Consider the following 19,173-nt stretch of genomic DNA (forward strand, 5'->3'; position numbering starts at 1 on the left):
GTTTTATGCAAACAGAAATCAACATTAAAGTATTTCATCTTTCTGCAAAGCCAAATTAATGACTACTTAACTTGACCAAACTGCAGCAGGGTCCTGTCATTTTCATCCATAGATGCTGTACCCAACAATCATATCCACATTATTGACTATGCACACTTCATATGTCTGATTGTAACACAATGAAAATAATGGCCACAGTAATGTTTTTCAACTCTGTTTCACACAAACACAAACAAGACATCAAAGCAAAAATTCAAACTTGCTTCACACAAGTATACGGTAGTATTATAAAGTCAGATTAATAACTGTTTAACTCAATGAAATAATGACAAGAACAATTACTTTCATCCACACATATAGCCTCCTCACCAAGCAGTTATAGCCAACACGCTGACTGTGTACACTTCAGATGCCTGATTATGATAAAATAATAACGGTCATGCTAATGCATATCATCTTTGCTCCATACAAACTCACAGTAGCCCTTCTAGCATTAGCATCACTTAGTAATAGTGACAGTTATATACTGTATCTCAGCTTTTGTTTCACACAAACTCTTAACAGCCTAATATAACAAAATAATGGCCACAATGGCAGATTTTAGCTTTGTTTTACACAAATACCCAGTAGTTCTGCCATGCCTAGCACAGCCTAGAAGATGATATAGAACAGTTAAATTATAATTTTCTTTTTTTCACTATATTCACCTGTTTTATCTTTTGAGGGATTACAAAGCCACGGTGGTACAGCGGTAGCATTGTTGCCTCACAGCAAGAGGTTCTCCTGTTCGATTCATGGCTGGAGTGCCTTCTGTGTGGAGTCTGCATGTCCTCCCCCACGATCGAGTGACCTCCAAAAGACATGTGTGAATGGGCGTGCCTTCACTGAAGGTTGGGTGTCGGGCTGGCAACTCGGCACCATAAAAAAAAATTACTGCCAATCATTAGCGGACCATAGTTCCGCTGTGTCGACCCCTAACCGGGAAAAGCCGAAAAGACAAACAACATCTTTTGAGGGATTGCAAGATAGACAAAGCCTATCCTGACACTTTAGTCCAGAACCACAGTGATTGGGCAATGTATTCAATCATCATTTTGATATTTCATAAGTAACCACAAGCTCAAGCAGCCAGAAAAAGATGATTTATTGTAAGTGGTTTCCATCTTTTCTGGCTGCCAGTGAAAATTTTTATTAAGCAGCATATTTTTTGTCAGTTAATAATTTATTATTTTTTATAGTAACTGGGAGCCATTACAAGAGTTTACCCCAACACTGGCTCTGCTTGGCTAACAGGGTTGTAGGATTTGACACTAGGGTTCACTGGCACTATTGACTAAGACTTACTAGCTATACTGAAGAGCTAAGGTGGAATTCAGATTCTTCTTTAGCTGTTCATGATTAATTCAGAAGTCTAAGATTAAAGCTGTGAGAGATACAGGGAAGTATCTCTTGGCTGTGGACAAATTTTGCTACTCTCCCTAGCAACCTTATTCCTGAAATCTGGTGAACAAGCAACATCCACTTATGTGGCATCCACAGCTCTTTCTAAAGAAGCTCCGACAGTTGCGGTAATGACCCCACAAACTGCATTGGTATCCCAGATGTAATTAGGTTGATTGCAGAAATGCTTTAAGTAAACTTGCTGCAATTTTCCAACATTGCAGGTCATAAGTGCCTCCAAAATCAACATATCTGATTCAGAATAGCTGTTTGACAACAGAAGGTGTTCTGGCATGTAACAAGGTAACATACGATTAAGATGACTGAAAAAATCAGTGCAAGAAGAACAAGTCTCTCTGTAGTTATTTATTTTTCTATTTAATTGTTTCATAGAATACTGTGGCCTCTCTCTCTCTCTATCTCTGCAGTAAGTGGGGGCTATTGTGTTTCACTTCATTGATATTCAGTGTTAAACTCTTAGCCTAGAGGGTTTCTCTGTATTTATAAGTGTTAGTCACATATCTTTGAATTTATTACTGCTCAATATCTGAGTTGTTTGGCTTCTGCTACATACCTACAATCAACTGCATTACTAGCTGAGTTAAGTACAAACTTGCAGTGTTAAAGATTGTACTGCATTTTATTTTTCTGTCTATTTAATTGTTTCATTGAATATTGTGGTCTGTGTCTCTCTGTAGTTATTTAATTGTTTCATAGAATACTGTGGTCTCTCTCTCTCTCTCTGCAGTTAGTTTCCCGCCCTTCCTCCCTGTTCTTGTTCTGGTACTAAACTTGGTGGCTTTTTAATTGCCTGCCCCTCCTGTAAATTTGTGTTTGAATACTCCTCCTGGGTCTATCCCATTTGCTCACTCAACTGAGTACAGTGAGACCATATTTTCACTTCAGACACTCCTACCAGTCCCATCTGTTCAGCTCTATCCCAGCTCTATTCCAGTCTAGTGTCACTAGCTCATTCTACCTAATACAGAGAGAACATTTGTGAAGGGCAGGCCACTTAGGTCCTTAATTTTGAATTATCTTCTGTTTCTCTTTTCTCCCTTTCCACTTTACAAAAAAAAAGAAAACAAAATTTCTAAGCTTGTTTCCTCCCTTTCCTGTAACTAGTCTAGTCCAGATACAGCTTTGCTGTAGCCAGGACTGTTTGTAAGCTTCTGAGCCCCCAAAGTCTTTCTGTGTTCATAGGTTCATAGGTTCATACTAGGCTATCTGCCCTAGGGCATTTATAAGCCTAGCCAGAGTGTGTTGGCTTTCGCCACCCATTTTAAATGAATTTTGCTATGCCCTTTTTCGAGATTAGTATACTGTGCCTCTGTCTAACAGTGACACAAAAGTGATACCCGGGGTAAACCTATGATCTCCCATCCACTCATCAAGATTCCTCTTGAAGAGAGTCAATGAGGGACTCTGCCTAACCTGGACTGGGATTTTATTCCAGAGTGAAGGGAGCCTCTGGGTTATGAATCTGTCCCTCCAGCATGTCCTATTTATTTCAGTGCTGAGGTTCAAGTCTCTCGAGCGCGTAGCTCGATGGGATTCAGATTTTCTGAGGTGCAGCATGTCCATTAATTCCGGGTTGGACATGGCTTTATACCTCAGGCACAGATCGCCTCTGAGCAGGCGGTATGCCATTGAGTAGAGCTGGAGTTTCCTTAACCAGGCAGCATATGGCATCTGTTTCAGCCCTTTGATCCTCTTGGTAATGTACTTTTGGGGTCTTTCCAGTTGCTGCAGGTGTCTGGTAAGTTACATTCCAAAAGGGGCATTGTACTCAATTATGGGCCTGATGAGGGATGAGTAAAGAGGCACGATGACCTCCCCTGATCTAGATGTGAATCCCTTCATGATTAGGTGGGCTATATAAAATGTTTTTCTAACCACTTTGGCCACGTGGTTTTCAAATGAGAGATTGCTATCAACTTGGGTCCCCAGGTCCCTAATTACTTCTTCCATACTTAATGGATTACCATCTATGTGGTAATTTGTGGGCACTTTGGAGGGAAGCCTTCTAGCTTATCAGTGGGAGTTGTAAGCACTAGGTAGCCTATCTACCACAAGAGTGGTTTCTGGCCCAGAAATTGTAGTTTATTGGCCGTTTGGGCAGTTTTTCCATCTCTTTCAACTTTCTGGTTTAAAAGCCTGTGCTTGTGCTTGTTTCCCACCTTTCCTGTAACTAGTCTAGTCCAGATACAGATTTGCTGTATCCAGGACTGTTTGTAAGCTTCTGAGCCCCCCAAGTCTTTCTGTGTTGGTAGGAAGCCTTCTAGCTTTTTAGTGTGAGTGGTAAGCACTAGATAGCCTATCTACCAGAAGAGTGGTTTCTGGCATAGAAATTGTAGTTTATTGGCCATTTGGGTAGCCTATCTACCAGAAGAGTGGTTTCTGGCACAGAAATTGTAGTTTATTGGCCATTTGACAGTTTTTACATCTCTTTCAACTCACTGGTTTAAAAGCCTGCATTTGCACTTGTTTCCCATCTTTCCTGTAACTAGTCTAGTTCAGATACAGATTTGCTATATCCAGGACTGTTTGTAAGCTTCTGAGCCCCCTAAGCCTTTCTGTGTTGGAGGAAAGCCTTCTAGTTTATCAGTGGGAGTGGTAAGCACTAGGTAGCCTATCTACCACAAGATCCAGGTACAGATTCTTACTTTTAGCACTTTAATTTGCTTATTCATGCTCAGCACTTGTTCAGAACTTATTAGCACTAAATAAGCTACAAATTACTACAGCACTCAACCTTCCTCTTTACCTAGAGGAAAACAGTTTTTGTACTTACATTTCTCACTTGCTTAGAGAAAAACAGCTCTTATACTCACTTTCCTCACTTGTCTAGAGGAAATTAGTTTTTTATTCAGGCATGTCCAAGGGTCAGCTCCCAGTGCTCTCTCCTATCTATTTGATGAATCTGGGCATCTTGGGGCAATGCAACAATTGCCTCATGCACACAGACAACCGTCTCCTCCTACCACCCAACACCACAACCTGTGAGAGATGCACTTATCAAGCTAAACTGGAGGTATAGCTCTCTCCAACCAAGACTGAACTTGATAGTCAAGACTAGAAGGTAAACACTTGCACCACACCACACTCATCACATAGTCCCACTAAACCTACACCACCAAAATTCGCACATAGAAACACAAAAACATTTATGGAGGCTCTCAATAATAATCTGCTCAAGCAACAGAGACCTTCAAAGCAGAAATGCAAGCAACCTCCACCCCCCCAACACAACCCAAATGACACATAGCCCACAGACTCAGTGTGCCAATGAACCACAGCCCATAAGACAAAACAATGTACCCAACATGCTAGTGATAGGTGACTCTGTAGTCAGGCACACTGATGTCCCACTCACCAGGCTAAATAAGGAGACGGTTACTGTCAGCTGCCTGTCGGGTGCCAGGATTTGCCACATAACCCACGCACTCAGGTCACTCCACAAGTACAAATATGACTCTGTCATTGTCCTTGTTGATGTGAACACCCTGAGACGTACCTCCCTGGACTACATGAAAAGAGACATGGAAGAGCTCTCCGATCTTGTAGCCCAGGCAGGTATGACCCTAATCCTGAGTAGCATCCTGCCATTGCCCAGAATGATACCGCAGTACAAGGACAAAATGATTGACTTCAACAATTGGCTAAGCTTCTGGTGTCATTCTAAGGGGATCCAGTATCTGTCTGCCTGGGACGACATGGTCAACAGACCATGATGGTTTGCCAGAGATGGCCTGCACCTGTTTCCCCTGGGATTCTGGATACTGTCTAAGGGTCTTGCTGCCCCTATTGTGCCTTTTTTAGGCAAGGTTCAAATGACAAATTCACCACTGCAACAGGAACAGGCAAGCAAAAACTGAGGGTAATGCTACTCAATGCTAGAAGTCTCAATCTCAAAATGCACTCACTCAAGGCACTCCTTAAAATGGAGAACATCGATATCTGTGAAGTGACTGAGACCTGGTTCAAGGCTCTAGAGAGCACCCCTGCATTACCAGGCTATAACTCATACCACACTTTTCGGCCATCTAACCTGGACCAGAACACCTCTGGGCAAAACTGCAATCCAAATTGTAGCTTGCTACAGATCCCTCACCATGCTCCAGGATTCCCACTCCTCTTTTCTTGATATACTGGAAAATATTAGGGTTCAACCAAACACTCTAATAATGGGTGATTTCAACTACCCCACCATTAACTGGCAAAACTACTCTGTACCAACTCCTTCGCTCAACACTTTCTGGAATTCATAAATTCCAATGCCCTGGATCAGCTTATTCACTCCCCCACCAGGGGCAACAATATCCTAGACCTAGTCATTACCAACATGAGTGACTAGTGTTCCACATATGAAGTCAACTCCTCGTTGGTCAGATCCAACCATAAGCTAATCACCCTAGATATCTGCATCCTGCCCCCACCCACCATTAAGGAAATCACAGTAAAAAATTTCTCCAAAGCCAACTTCATGCTTCTTAAGACAGAAGTGGTGAATTTCAAGACACCCATGCAAATGGACAATACAGTTATGACTGCTGAATCCTACACAAATGCACTCTATAAGCACTTACACAAGTGCATGGATCATGCTATCCCAAACAGAAACAAGACATTATCCTCCAAAAAAAGGAAGCCAGTCTGGTGGTCCTCTGCTATAAACAAACTCTACAACAGAAGGAAGAAACAGTCTGAGGAAACATTTTGATAAATGTGAAAGTGCTAACTGTTCTTCATATTGAACCCGATTGTTTTTACTTTTTTCTTCATGTCAATGTTTTAGTCTAATAAATGGTTCGCTTTTATTTGCCGTGATGTGCCTCAAGGAGTTTTCTTTTTAGAAGGAAGAAACTGTTGCAAAAGAGAGTAAAATCCCATGAGTGGAGGAGCTCCCTGGTCAGCCTCAGTAAGAATCTGAGATCCCTTATAAGATCCTCCAAAGCTAGCTATGAAAACAAAATCGCCACTGATTCTAAGGGCAACCACAAAACATTCTATAGCTATATCAAGAATCTCAATGGCAACACCCAGATCTGCTCTGAGTTACAGTACAACGGCATGAAAATTACAGAACCAACTGATATTGTCAACATCCTGGCTGATAGGTTCAGTGCTAACTTTATCCCCCTTTCACCCCCTAAAGGGCCCATATCTATACAGGAAGAATGCAGAGTCCCTGTAATCACATATATGCATGTAAAAGCTGCACTCTCTAAAACCAAAAACACAGCATTCATGGGACCGGACAACATCCCAGGCTGTGTTTTACACAAACTTCAGAACAAACTGGCTCTCCACCTAAGCACCATGTTCAATCATAGCCCCACGTCAGGCTTTGTACCCACTGAATGGCGCACAGCAACAGTTATTCCACTCCACAAAGGGGACCCACCACTGATTCTGGGAACTATTGCCCTATTAGCCTGATGAGCCTGGTGTGCAAGGCCATGGAATGTATCATCATGGAACTCATAAACAAAGACATTGGTAACCTCCAAAGTCTGGACCCCATCGAGTTCGGGTTTGTGAAAGGCAGATCATGCCTACTGAACCTGATTGACTTCTTTGAGGCAGTCACCAAAGCCGTAGACAAGGGTAAGGTGATTCACACAACCTATCTTGACCTCGCCAAGGCTTTCGACACCATCCCCCATTCTGGAATAATAGCTAAACTCACTAAACTAGGTATAAATCCCTATGTCACAAGATGGGTTGCCAACTGGCTCACTGACAGAACCCACACTTTAAAAGCTGCAGACTCCAAATCTGACCTTAAACCAGTGACAAGTTGAGTAGCACAGGGTTTAGTCCTGGGACCTCTCCTGTTTGGTATCTACTTCTCTGAAGTACAGGCTAACACAGAAGGCTTCTGGCTAATGAAGTTCGCGGATGACTGCAAACTAGGAGCCATAGTCGAGCCCCAAAATGATGTGGACATCCTACAGAAGGGCCTCACTGAGACAGATGCCTGGTGTCAGAGGGATGACTTCAAGCTCAGTGCCAAAAAGTGCATTGTCATCCCCTTTGGTAAAAACTCTGTAACTATAAACTACCACATAAACGGCAGTCTACTTAACGCCAGATGTGTGATAAGAGACCTTGGGACCCAGGTGGACAGTAGTCTCTCCTTTGATAATCGCATCACCACAGTAGTCAGGAAGTCCTTCTATGTGGCACACCTCATCACAAAAGGGTTCTCATCCAAGAAAAAAGAGGTCATTGTTCCCCTCTACTTGGCACTCATTAGACCCATTATAGAGTACAACGCTCCTTTTGGAATGTACCTCACAAGACATCTGCAGCAGCTGGAAAGGCCACAGAAGTACCTCACAAAGATGATTACTGGCCACAAACAGATGCCCCACACTGACCGTCTCAAAAAACTCTAGCTTTACTCTGTAGCATATTGCCTACTCCGAGGAGATCTCTGCCTAACATATAAAGCTATGTCAAACCCAGAGCTGTTGGACATGCTACACCTAAAGAAATCCCAATCCCTCCGAGCTACACGTTCTAGGGACCTAAACCTTGTCACCACAATAAACAGGACATGCTGGAGGGATAGATTCCTGTCCCAGAGACTTCCTATACTCTGGAACAAGCTACCCATCTATGTCAAGCAAAGTTCCTCATTAGCACTCTTCAAGAAAAAAATCTTGATGAGTGGATGGGAAATAGGAAATACACCCTGGGGATCACTTCTGTGGCTCTGTTTGACAGGGGCACAAGAAATTAACTTTCTTGGGTGGCATAAGCCAGGGAACCTTGTTGGCTAGGCTTACTTAAGCCCTTCGGCCGATAGTCTAGTACCTACCTATGAACCTATAAGTTTTGTTTTATTCTTCATGTTACCCAATTCCATAAAGTCATTGTAGGTTGTAGTGGCATTAGTTTGCTTTAATCTGATTCTAAGTAATATTTCAGAATTACTCCTAGCTCTTCATTTTGCACAAGCCCTTTGCATGTAAGGTTGTACTCAAAAGTTTTGATTTATCTGAAGCCCTTTGAAAGTTCTGGCTTAGTCTCAAGAAATGTGCATTTGCTGTGACGCCAGTCTGAAGAAGATGAACTATACAGAGCAGAATTATCACCTTAAAAACCTTCTGACGAAGAGTCTAATGAGACCTTAATATGTGCACCGTGGAAGCGAAAGCTTGGCAATAATTTGCTAGAGTATGTATGGCACAAAAGAAAAGCGCTAGAGGGAGTAACAAAATACAAGAATAACTAGTCATGCCGCTGAGTTGGTAAGGGGAGCATTCACTGAAGCCTATGGAAATAAAACAGCGAAAGCATTCAAGATATAAAAAATAGGCATGAAGATTTCTTAAAGGAACTGACTGAGTGAAAGAAAGACCGATGAGAATCTGTAGTGGTACTATTGTTGGGATAATTCACAGCAGGAAGTTGGTTGTTTTATATGTTCTCATCTACCCTCAGATTTTATATTTATTGGGTAATGACACTTTGCTGACACTAAAATGAAGATGTAAGACAGCTAGGATGCATGACATCTGGGGCTATGCAAATATCACGTCTTGTAAAATATTCACTAGTGTTGGATTCATCTTCATTAACCATAAACAGCCCATGCATTTAAATATGATGAAATGTGGAGTGTAATTCTAAGAGATGTTATCAGACAGCTTTAACTCTCTTGCTTTTTCACAGCCGTGGTGTTGAATATGTCTTAAGGGTGTTAGCAGGAGTTACAAGGCCAACTGGCTTGGCAGAACAGGTGATTTAATACAGTTCATAGGTTCATAGGTTCATACTAGGCTATCTGCCCTAGGGCATTTATAAGCCTAGCCAGAGTGTGTTTGGCTTTCGCCACCCATTTTAAATTAATTTTGCTATGCCTTTTTTTGAGGTTAGTATACTGTGCCTCTGTCTAACAGTGACACAGAAGTGATAGCCGGGGTAAACCTACGATCTCCCATCCACTCATCAAGATTCCTCTTGAAGAGAGTCAATGTGGGACTCTGCCTAACCTGGACTGGGATTTTATTCCAGAGTGAAGGGAGCCTCTGGGTTATGAATCTGTCCCTCCAGCATGTCCTATTTATTTCAGTGCTGAGGTTCAAGTCTCGATGGGATTTGGATTTTCTGAGGTGCAGCATGTCCATTAATTCCGGGTTGGAGATGGCTTTATATGTCAGGCACAGATCGCCTCTGAGCAGGCGGTATGCCACTGAGTAGAGCTGGAGTTTCTTTAACTGGGCAGCATATGGCATCTGTTTGAGACCTTTGATCCTCTTGGTGAGGTACTTTTGGGGTCTTTCCAGTTGCTGCAGGTGTCTGGTAAGGTACATCCCAAAAGGGGCATTGTACTCAATTATGGGCCTGATGAGGGATGAGTAAAGAGGCACGATGACCCTCCCTGATCTAGATGTGAATCCCTTCATGATTAGGTGGGCTATATAAAATGTTTTTCTAACCACTTTGGCCACGTGGTTGTCAAATGAGAGATTGCTATCAACTTGGGTCCCCAGGTCCCTAATGACTTCTTCTGTACTTAATGGATTACCACCTATGTGGTAATTTGTGGGCACTTTGTTTTTGCCAAAGGGGATGACTATACACTTTTGGCGTTTAGCTTGAGGCCATGGCTCTGGCACCAGTTGTCTGTTTCTATGAGGCCCTTTTGGAGGATGCTTGTGTCAGCTGGAGAGTTGATTATGGTGCCCAGTTTGCAGTCATCTGCGAACTGGTCAGCCACAGTCCTTCCGTGTTGGCCTGTACCGAGAAATATATACCGAACAAGAGAGGTCCCAGGACTGAGCCTTGTGGGACGCCACTTGTAACTGGTTTGGAGTCTGACATGGCTCCAGCAATTCTAACCATGTGGGTTCTGTCCTTGAGCCAGTTTGCAACCCATCTAGTGACATAGGGGTTTATATTTAAGCTGGTGAGCTTATCTATAATGCCCAAGTGGGGTATTGTATCGAAGGCTTTTGCGAGGTCCAGGTAGGCTGTGTGGACCACCTTCTCCTCGTCAATGGCCTTGGTGACTGTTTCAAAGAAATTGACCAGGTTTAAGAGGCAGGATCTGCCCTTAACAACGCCAAACTGGGTAGGATCCAGTGTCTGTAGGTCCCCAATATCTTTATTTATGAGGTCCATGATGATTCTTTCCATAGCTTTGCAAAGCAAGCTAGTCAGGCTTATGGGGCGATAGTTTCCAGGATCCATTGAGGCACCACCTTTGTGGAGAGGGACCACTGTTGCTGTACACCACTCTTTGGGTACATATCCTGTAGTAAGGCTAAGATTGAACAGTAGTTTTATGTTTGGGTTTAGCTCTTCTTGGAGTTCATGTAGGACGCAGCCTGGGACACCATCTGGTCCCATTGATGCTGTGTTTTTGCTTTGGAGAGGGCTCTTACCTGAGCATCTGAGATGTCAGGGGGCAGCACTCTGTTGGGATAGATATTTGCCCTTTTGGTGGGGGAGAAGTTTGCACTGAACCTGTCAGCTAGGATGTTGGCAATGTCTGTGGGCTCGGTGTATTTTTTGTCATTTTGGACTAATTCTGAGCATATCTGGGAATTCCCACCCAGGTTCCTAACATAACTAAAGAAAGCCTTGTGATTATCCTTAGTGTCCTGTGCAATTTTTCTCTCGAAGCTGGCCTTAGACGATTTTATGAGTGCCCGTAGTTTTTGCTAATACTGATCAGAGATGCCTTCCCTTGGGATTTTGCTCTATCATGTAGTAGCTTCCTCCTTCTATTGTATAGTTTGTTTATGGCTGGGGTCCACCAGACAGGACGCCTGCCTTTGGAGGATTGGGTCTTGGTTTTATTTGGGATTGCATGATCCATGCATTCCTGAAGGTGTTCATAGAATGCGTTTATAAAGGATTCGCGGGTTCAACAGTTTTCCACAGGGGCTTTGAAGGATTTTGCCTCGGTTTTGAGGCGTGTGAAATTTGCTTTAGAGAAGTTTTTCACTGTGGTTTTCTGGCCAGGGGGTGGGGTCGGGATGTGAATATCCAGTGAGATTAGTTTATGGTCTGATCTTACCAGTGAGGGATACACTTCTGGTCTGGAGCATAGTGTCCCCATGTTGGTGATGATCAGGTCCAGTATGTTTTCCCCTCTTGTGGGAGTGGTAACAAGTTGTTCCATAGCATTTGAGTTTATAAATTCTAGGAACCTTTGGGCTAGGGTGTTGGAGCTAGAGTAATGCTCCCAGTCTATGTTTGGGTAATTGTAGTCACCCAATATAATGGTGTTTGGAGAGACCTTCATATTTTCCAGTATTCTCAGGAAGGCCAAGTGGGGTTCCTGTGTTTGGGAGGGTGGTCTGTAGCAGGCTATAAACTGGAAGGCAGTTTTACCCACAGTTAGTTGCACATGGATAGTCTCTGATGCTTCGTATGTGCCACCAACCTGGAGGTGTGGGTATCTTTGACGAATATTGATACTCCCTCCTTTTGTGGTTCGGTCCAAGTTTTGGGGCGAAAAGCATGGTATGAGGTGTAACCTGGTAGTGCTGGGGTGCTCGAGAGCCTTGAACCAGGTTTCTGTTACTGCACAGATATCGATGTTCTCCATGCTAAGGAGAGTTTTGAGTGCATGCATCTTGAGGTTTAGACTTTGGCGTTGAGTAGCATTACTCTTAGTTTCTTATCCCTTGTGATACCTATGGAGGTGGGTTTGTCTTTTGAGCCTTGCCTAAAAAGGCACTATGGGGGTAGCAAGAGCCTTTGCCAATATCCAAAGCCCAGGGTGACAGGTGCAAGCCGTCCCTAGCTAGCATCGTGGCTTGTCGAGCATGTCATCCCAGGCTGACAGGCATTGGATCCCCTTTGAATGACACCAACACTTAAGCCAATTGTTGAAATTGATCATCTTGTCTTCATATTGTGGCATCATTCTTGGTGAGGGTAAGATGCTACTCAAGGTCAGGGTCATACCGGCCTGGGCTACATGCTCAGAGAGCTCCTCTATGTCTCTTTTCATGTAGTCCAGGGAGGTACGTCTCAGGTCATTCACACCAGCGTGGACAATGACTGAGTCATATTTGTACTTGCCTTGGATTGACCTGAGTGCTTGTGTTATGTGGCAGATCCTAGCGCCCGCCAGGCAGCTCACCGTGACCTTCTCCTTGTTCAGCCTGGTGAGCGGGACGTCAGTGTGCCTGACGATAGAGTCGCCTATTACAAGTGTATCAGGTGTGTTGTTTAGCCTTAAGTTAACTCAGACTAGAAAGAAAGTATTAGATTACTGAAACTAGCAGACATGAGGCCACAGGGGTGCAGCCAAAGCTAAAGGGTTATTGAGAAAATGCGGCTGCCAGGTTTCCCTTTTCATCAAGGCTACATAGGCTGGACAAAAGCATAGAGAAAGGCTGACGTTTAGTATTCTAGTGTAGCCAGGATTTTTGGAATTGTATACTAGCTTTTAGACTATTGCTATGCTCCTCCTTTCAGTGGATAATAGCCCAATTCAATTGTTCTTTTCTTCTGTGGTACATAACTAAATGTGGAAATCAAGACATAGCAGAAATGCTAAAAATTAATACACTGGAAGCTTTTATTTGAATAACTAGGAATATAACAATATCTATTACTCTATGTACAGTTATCTTCTTTTTTGGCTCACATGTATCCATTTCATTTCAAGTGTATGTTTGAAGTAGGAAGATTTGGTGAACTTAAGCTAGACATTGTTACCCCTTATGAATTGATCTGTACACCATGGCTTACATTCTGTATGACTGGCTACTCCCCATGTTAAAGTGCTGAGATCTGGAGCTGAATACATCTCCTACAAAGAGCCAGTGAATGAAACACCTTTTTTTCCTCAAAACACTTTGAGCACTGCAATTAAACAAAGGTGCATGCTAGAAAAGAAAGTGTTAATAATGTAGCAATTTAAATTCATGCCGATCTTCTCTGACCAGCCTAGTGCATCAATAGTTCAGGGAGTCAGCAGCATTGAGCAATTCAAGGCCACTTCATGCGCTCATATAAGAGAAAAAATGAACATTGTCTAATTCATTCCAGTGTCATCTGTTACAATTTATTCCATTTGAAACCTTGACTGTGATTATTGAGTAATAGTTCATCTGAGGGAAAAATAAATATCAGGCTTCTTCTTCTAAATATTGCAGCCTATTTAACTAATGTATAAGTTGTCACACAACCTCTTGTAATAGATACAAATAATTTTATTTATTTTTATTTTATAGCCAAATGTATGTTTTCTTTTCTGGAGATGTCAAAAATTAAGTAACTTGTGTCACGTTATACATGTATGCATGTGGGAAATAGTAGGGTTCAAACCCAGTTTTCCAGTTCTGTAGACTGTAACCTTATGTTTTTCTATCTTCCAGTTAAAAAAAGTATTAGTTAGATCCTTATATATGAAAGGCAATGCATATTCATGGTTCTTTGGTCACTGATGGAGTAATATTCTACTAACAGTGTGTTGTATAGTTGAACACTGAAAAGTCATAGTGTCATGTACCTTCTTATCAAGAATATTGTGTTGTAACAACTGGATTAGCATTCGAGTAAGTTGAAAGAGCAAAGTTAATGAGGTGGTAAACCTGTTGTACCTCTAAGTGGGGCATAATGTCATGCCAGATGCCACATACATGGCTCTGACCACATGTTGGTGAGGTATTGCCCAGAACTAAACTAAAGGACTTCAGAATGCTATGCTGAGTACCCATAAGCATGCATTTTAAAAGAAAAACAAAACTGCAGGCATAAATAAGATCTTGGGATGCTGAATGACTGTTCTAGTCACATGAAATTACCCATGCTCACTCTTCAAAGAATTTGCTATTTGCATACTTGTACTGATGTCATACTTGTAAAATCTCTTTACAGCCAGCATATGTAACTGTTGTACTTATCAGAGCTTGCATTTTTGGAAATGCAACCTCAGCAGATGTTGTCTCCTAGCCTGTACTTCTGACAGAGCTCTTATATATGAACAGTTATTGTCATTCACGATACATTACCTCTTTAACAGGTGTTGCCCATAGTCTGTTTTGCGACCTGTAACCTGTGGAATGGTTAGGGGCTACATTTTGTCTATAGCTCTTTTAACAGTAACATAACCTAAACAGTATTGTATGACATTGAATACTTGTGTACAGATGGAAAAATGCATTTCATCTGCTCCACATGGCCAAGCAAACTGTCTGTAACATTGTAATTATATGTACATTCTTCAATAGGTTACTTACAACATAATTAGTAAATTTCTGGTAATCTAGTTACAAATTCCCTTGTGTTATATAATCCCATTAATCCTTGGGTTCTTTTTTTCTTGCTTTGACAGTACTTTCTATATATCATTTGTTTCCTAGTAAAACATTTAGTGTCCCTGCTATCTACTAGGCTCAGCTATGTGACCTTTTCCCACCCACATATCCCATCTTCTGTCATATCACACAAGGCCATAGTGACTGGTACTTTAGGCCATCAGCTTTATATTCCAGGGTTCACTCCTAGTTTTTGGAAGCTGTTATTGTGGAGTTTGTATGTAGTTCCAGTGTCTTCCTGATATTTCTGTTTCTTCACACTTCTAAGAAGCTGATTAGTTTGACTGCCTGGTCTAAATTATCACTAAGTTCCTGTCGTGGAAGGTTTGACTGCCTAGTCTAAATTATCACTAAGTTCCTGTCGTGGAAGATTTCTCTTCAGGTTTATCCTGTATGTGGCTCAGAGACAGTGGGACTAAATTAAAATGTATATTTGAGAAGTTGTTGCAATATGAATGAAAGCATTTGGAATGTGGACAATTATGAAATGACAAAAACGTATTTATATAAAAATTGTATTAAGTAGTTAAACTGAAGTATATGTTTCTTCCAGAAATTATTTAAAGAATAAGATTTCTAGTAGGAATTTTGGTGAAGTATAAAATAAATCTTTTAAATGTACAGTTTTGCTGTTACTCATGCTTATTTTAATCCCAAGATGAGACAGAGCCATAAAATGAGTTCCAAGAAGATTTTGGGGGGCAACAGTTCTTACTCCCACTTCTTTCTAGCCATATAAAAGATCAATGACCTGATGTCCATCTTGAACCTTTGTGAGCTGAAACAATCTATGAAATACAACAATTTTTATATGCCTCAGAAGACTACCTACCCTTCCTCTTCAAGGAGTCTTTGATGAACCCCTCTAAATGTTCAAGCTTATTGCCTTTACATAAAGATCTGCAAGTAAAAAGTGGGGAAACTGTCACTAGAACTTCAGATTCCCAACTTGCAGTCCTTTACTTACCACCACATTTTTTACAAAGTACCTTTCCCCATAGCAAATTATGGAAGAGGGGACACAGGTGCTATATACAAACATACATACATACAAATATTTCAAGCACAAGTATTAATGCCCTTCTTGTCTGTCAATATACCAGAACACTTGCTGCTATAATAAGTATCCAGGCTGTTCTTAAAAATATCTAAACTAGTGCTTGCTTTAATGTAATTTGGTAGTCTGTTCCATGCATCAGCTGCTCTCTCAGAGAACCAATTAGTACACTTCTCATTCCTATAGAATCTTCTACATAGGTTATATGATGATTCTTTACTACTTTTTGATAACCCCAAACATTCCCAGAGGTAGTTGTCTGTAAATGCCCTATATACCTGAATAAGGTCTCCTCTGTAATATCTATCTGAGACACTGTACGAGTCCAGATATTTAAGTCTTTCGTAATAACTTAAATTTTCACACCATTGATGCCCTTGGTATATTTTCACAGTACTCTTTCCAGTTTACTCATGCTTTCCGTATTGTTACTCCATTCTCATTTTGGATCTAATGTAACTAACAAACAATGACTTCATCATTTCTGATTTCCTAGACTTTATAAATCTTTTTATACACCCTATAGTTTTATAGCTATCCTTAACCTATTGGTTGATATGATCAGAAAAACTCAGAGATGGCGCTGCCCACATACCCGGCTCCTTAAATGAATCTACAGTTTCAATCACTGTGTGCTGTATTAAATATTCACCTTTCAATTCATGTCTCACAAATCTCATATGCTTAGCTTTTATGTATTTATCAGCATATTATTTTCCTGTGTCCAAATGGTCAATTTAGTCAAGCTGTTCTGCAGACATGTCCTGTCTGTAACACATGTAATCAATTTACCCAGTTTAAAATCATCTGCATACAGACTGTAGAACACCTCAGATTAAAAAAAAAAAAGATAGATCTGAAAGCTACAATCTAAACAAGTATGAGTTTAGGACAGAGCCCTCTGGGACATCCTGACTGTAATCAAGAATTTCACCTGTCCGGTTACTGTATGATACTTGCCAGATCCTATTTGTAAGCCATGCAGCTATCCATCTTATCAAGAGGACATCAATACTTAGTTGTCCTAATTTATTGATCAATGTTCTGTGTACAGCCCTATCAAATGCTGAAGTAAGATCTACATAAATTACATCACAATACAATTTTCCATTCATAGTGGTTATTAAAGTGCCATAGAACATCACGTTACTGGTGACAATAGATCTATGTTCAATATATGCATGCTGATATATGGTTTAAAATCCCAACCTTTCCAATTCTGATAGTAACTTATCCAATATTACCTTCTCCATTATTTTCACAACATGAAAGTATACTTAAGGGTATATATGAATCTGGGTTTGCCCTACTCCACTTTCCCTTAAAGACAGGTTTAATAAGTGTATGTCTCCAATCTTGAGGAATCTCCTCGTATTTATATGACCTAGTAAATAATAGATATAATGGTTCTGTAAGTTTTGCTGAAGCGTTCTTAAGTCATTACTAATACTGTATCTTTTCTGTGCTTTGTTTAGATTCAGATTGCATACTTCTTTTTCAGTGTAATATAATTTGATTTCAGTATGTGAGTATATGAGTAATTGTCTGTTCTTCATACCATCAAAGCAATTGCTGCTTCTAATCAGGAATGCCACCATCCATTTTTTCTGGCATACAGCCATAACAATCCACCTTACAAAGCACAGCTGATGCACTCTTTGTGCCTATAGTTCACCACTACACCCCAGCTTATATCACAGAAACAAACAACTCAGATGGTAAATGCCATCTCCAGCAACCCTGTCAACCACCGGCTTTCTAAATTCAAGTTACTTGAGTGGATTAATGAAGCCATTTCCCTCTTTGATTTGCCTTTTTGTATGTGTGGCAATTTGAGTGAAGCCAAAAGTTTCAGCTGCACTGGGAAAACAATAAAGTAGGATTATGAATATTTTGTTATCACCAACATAATTTTTTTTTTGTGGGTCCACAGTATCTACCTATAGACTACCTATTCCTGCAGCCAACCTACTTGGTCATTCTTCTCTCAGGGAAATTAGGCTCTGATTCGTTCTTTCCTTGCTAGAGAGAAGAGTCATGTGTTAGTAAATGGGCCAGTCTGATAACCATAGAGACTGTCCCATGTGCACCCGCTCAGCACGTTGCACACTCCCCAATTTTTTTCTTCCAGTATGTGGATGTCCATTATCATGGATGTAAACCTCCCAGCTAATCAGCTTGATATTATGCCGTGGGTATGCTAGGCTCCATGATGTGGGTGACACACCTCTTCTTTTACATGTGTCACCAGTATAGCGAGCTGAGCTGGCTTCCTTCTCCTAGGATAGATAGGTTGGTATTGGCTGCTTATATCCATCCTTCCCCCACCTGGTCTCTTGATCACCTGTGCTGCTAGTTGATCCCAAGCTGTCTGGACAGCAGTCAGAGCTTTATCACTCTGTGTCACTAGGTAGGCTGGACATCAACAGTTTTCAATACGGGACTCAAAGAGAAATGCTTCCTGAAATGCATGTATTTGCAGCTCTTAAGAATGTCTTAGATTCTCATGCATACAGTGATGTGATGCTCATTAAGATTTTACAAAACTTGGGGGGGATCTACCATGGCAATGGTTTAAAACAAAGCTACTGGAAAGCCAATTATGTTGAAAGTGACTTCACAGTCTCATTTTAAGCAAAAGCTGACATTAATCAAAAATCAGAGATTCAGAAAACAACAGTAATATGCAAATGGTGATAATGCCCCAGATAACCTCCTGTAATATAATGTTATTCTCCTACACCCCTAACTAAATAGACTAATTATAGTGTGGTGCACTAGATTAAATTGTGTTTAGTACAGTGCAATTTCCCACTCTACTGCCCAAGTCAATGCTTTTAATCAAATCTAGCTTTTGTTTAAAAACTTCTGGTGAAATCACTTTGATGTGGGGTTGGGAGGGTGGCCTAATCATTAAGGGGTTGGGAGGGTGGCCTAATCATTAAAGTGTTTGCCTTACAAACACAAGGTGCAGGGTTTGAGTCTCACAAGGAATAATTGGCTAGGCTTAAAATGGCTCGCAAGGGCAGTTAGCTTAGTACTAACCTATGAACCTATGAACAGATTTTTCACCAGCTTGTGAATCAAAACAGTAGAAAACTCTCTTCATATCATCATGTTGGAGTGTGGTGAAATTCACTGAATCATTACGCTGCTATGCAGATGTGTTGTCCAAACCTTTTAAAACCTGAATATGACAACTTACTGTTGGGGTAAGAGTTAAACAGCCAAAGGATAACTCGCTTTTCTTCCTGAGACAAAAACATTTAAAGATATGGCCCTGGGTATTTCAAATGGGAATTGATATCATTGCATTACACATTCTGATCAAAGACACTTGGGTTGTAGATTTTCCTAGCCACCACTGTAACCAGCTCT

Source organism: Protopterus annectens, chromosome 9.part0, assembly GCF_019279795.1.
Source record: "Protopterus annectens isolate FY-2018-M chromosome 9.part0, PAN1.0, whole genome shotgun sequence".
Lineage (NCBI taxonomy): Eukaryota > Metazoa > Chordata > Ceratodontiformes > Protopteridae > Protopterus > Protopterus annectens.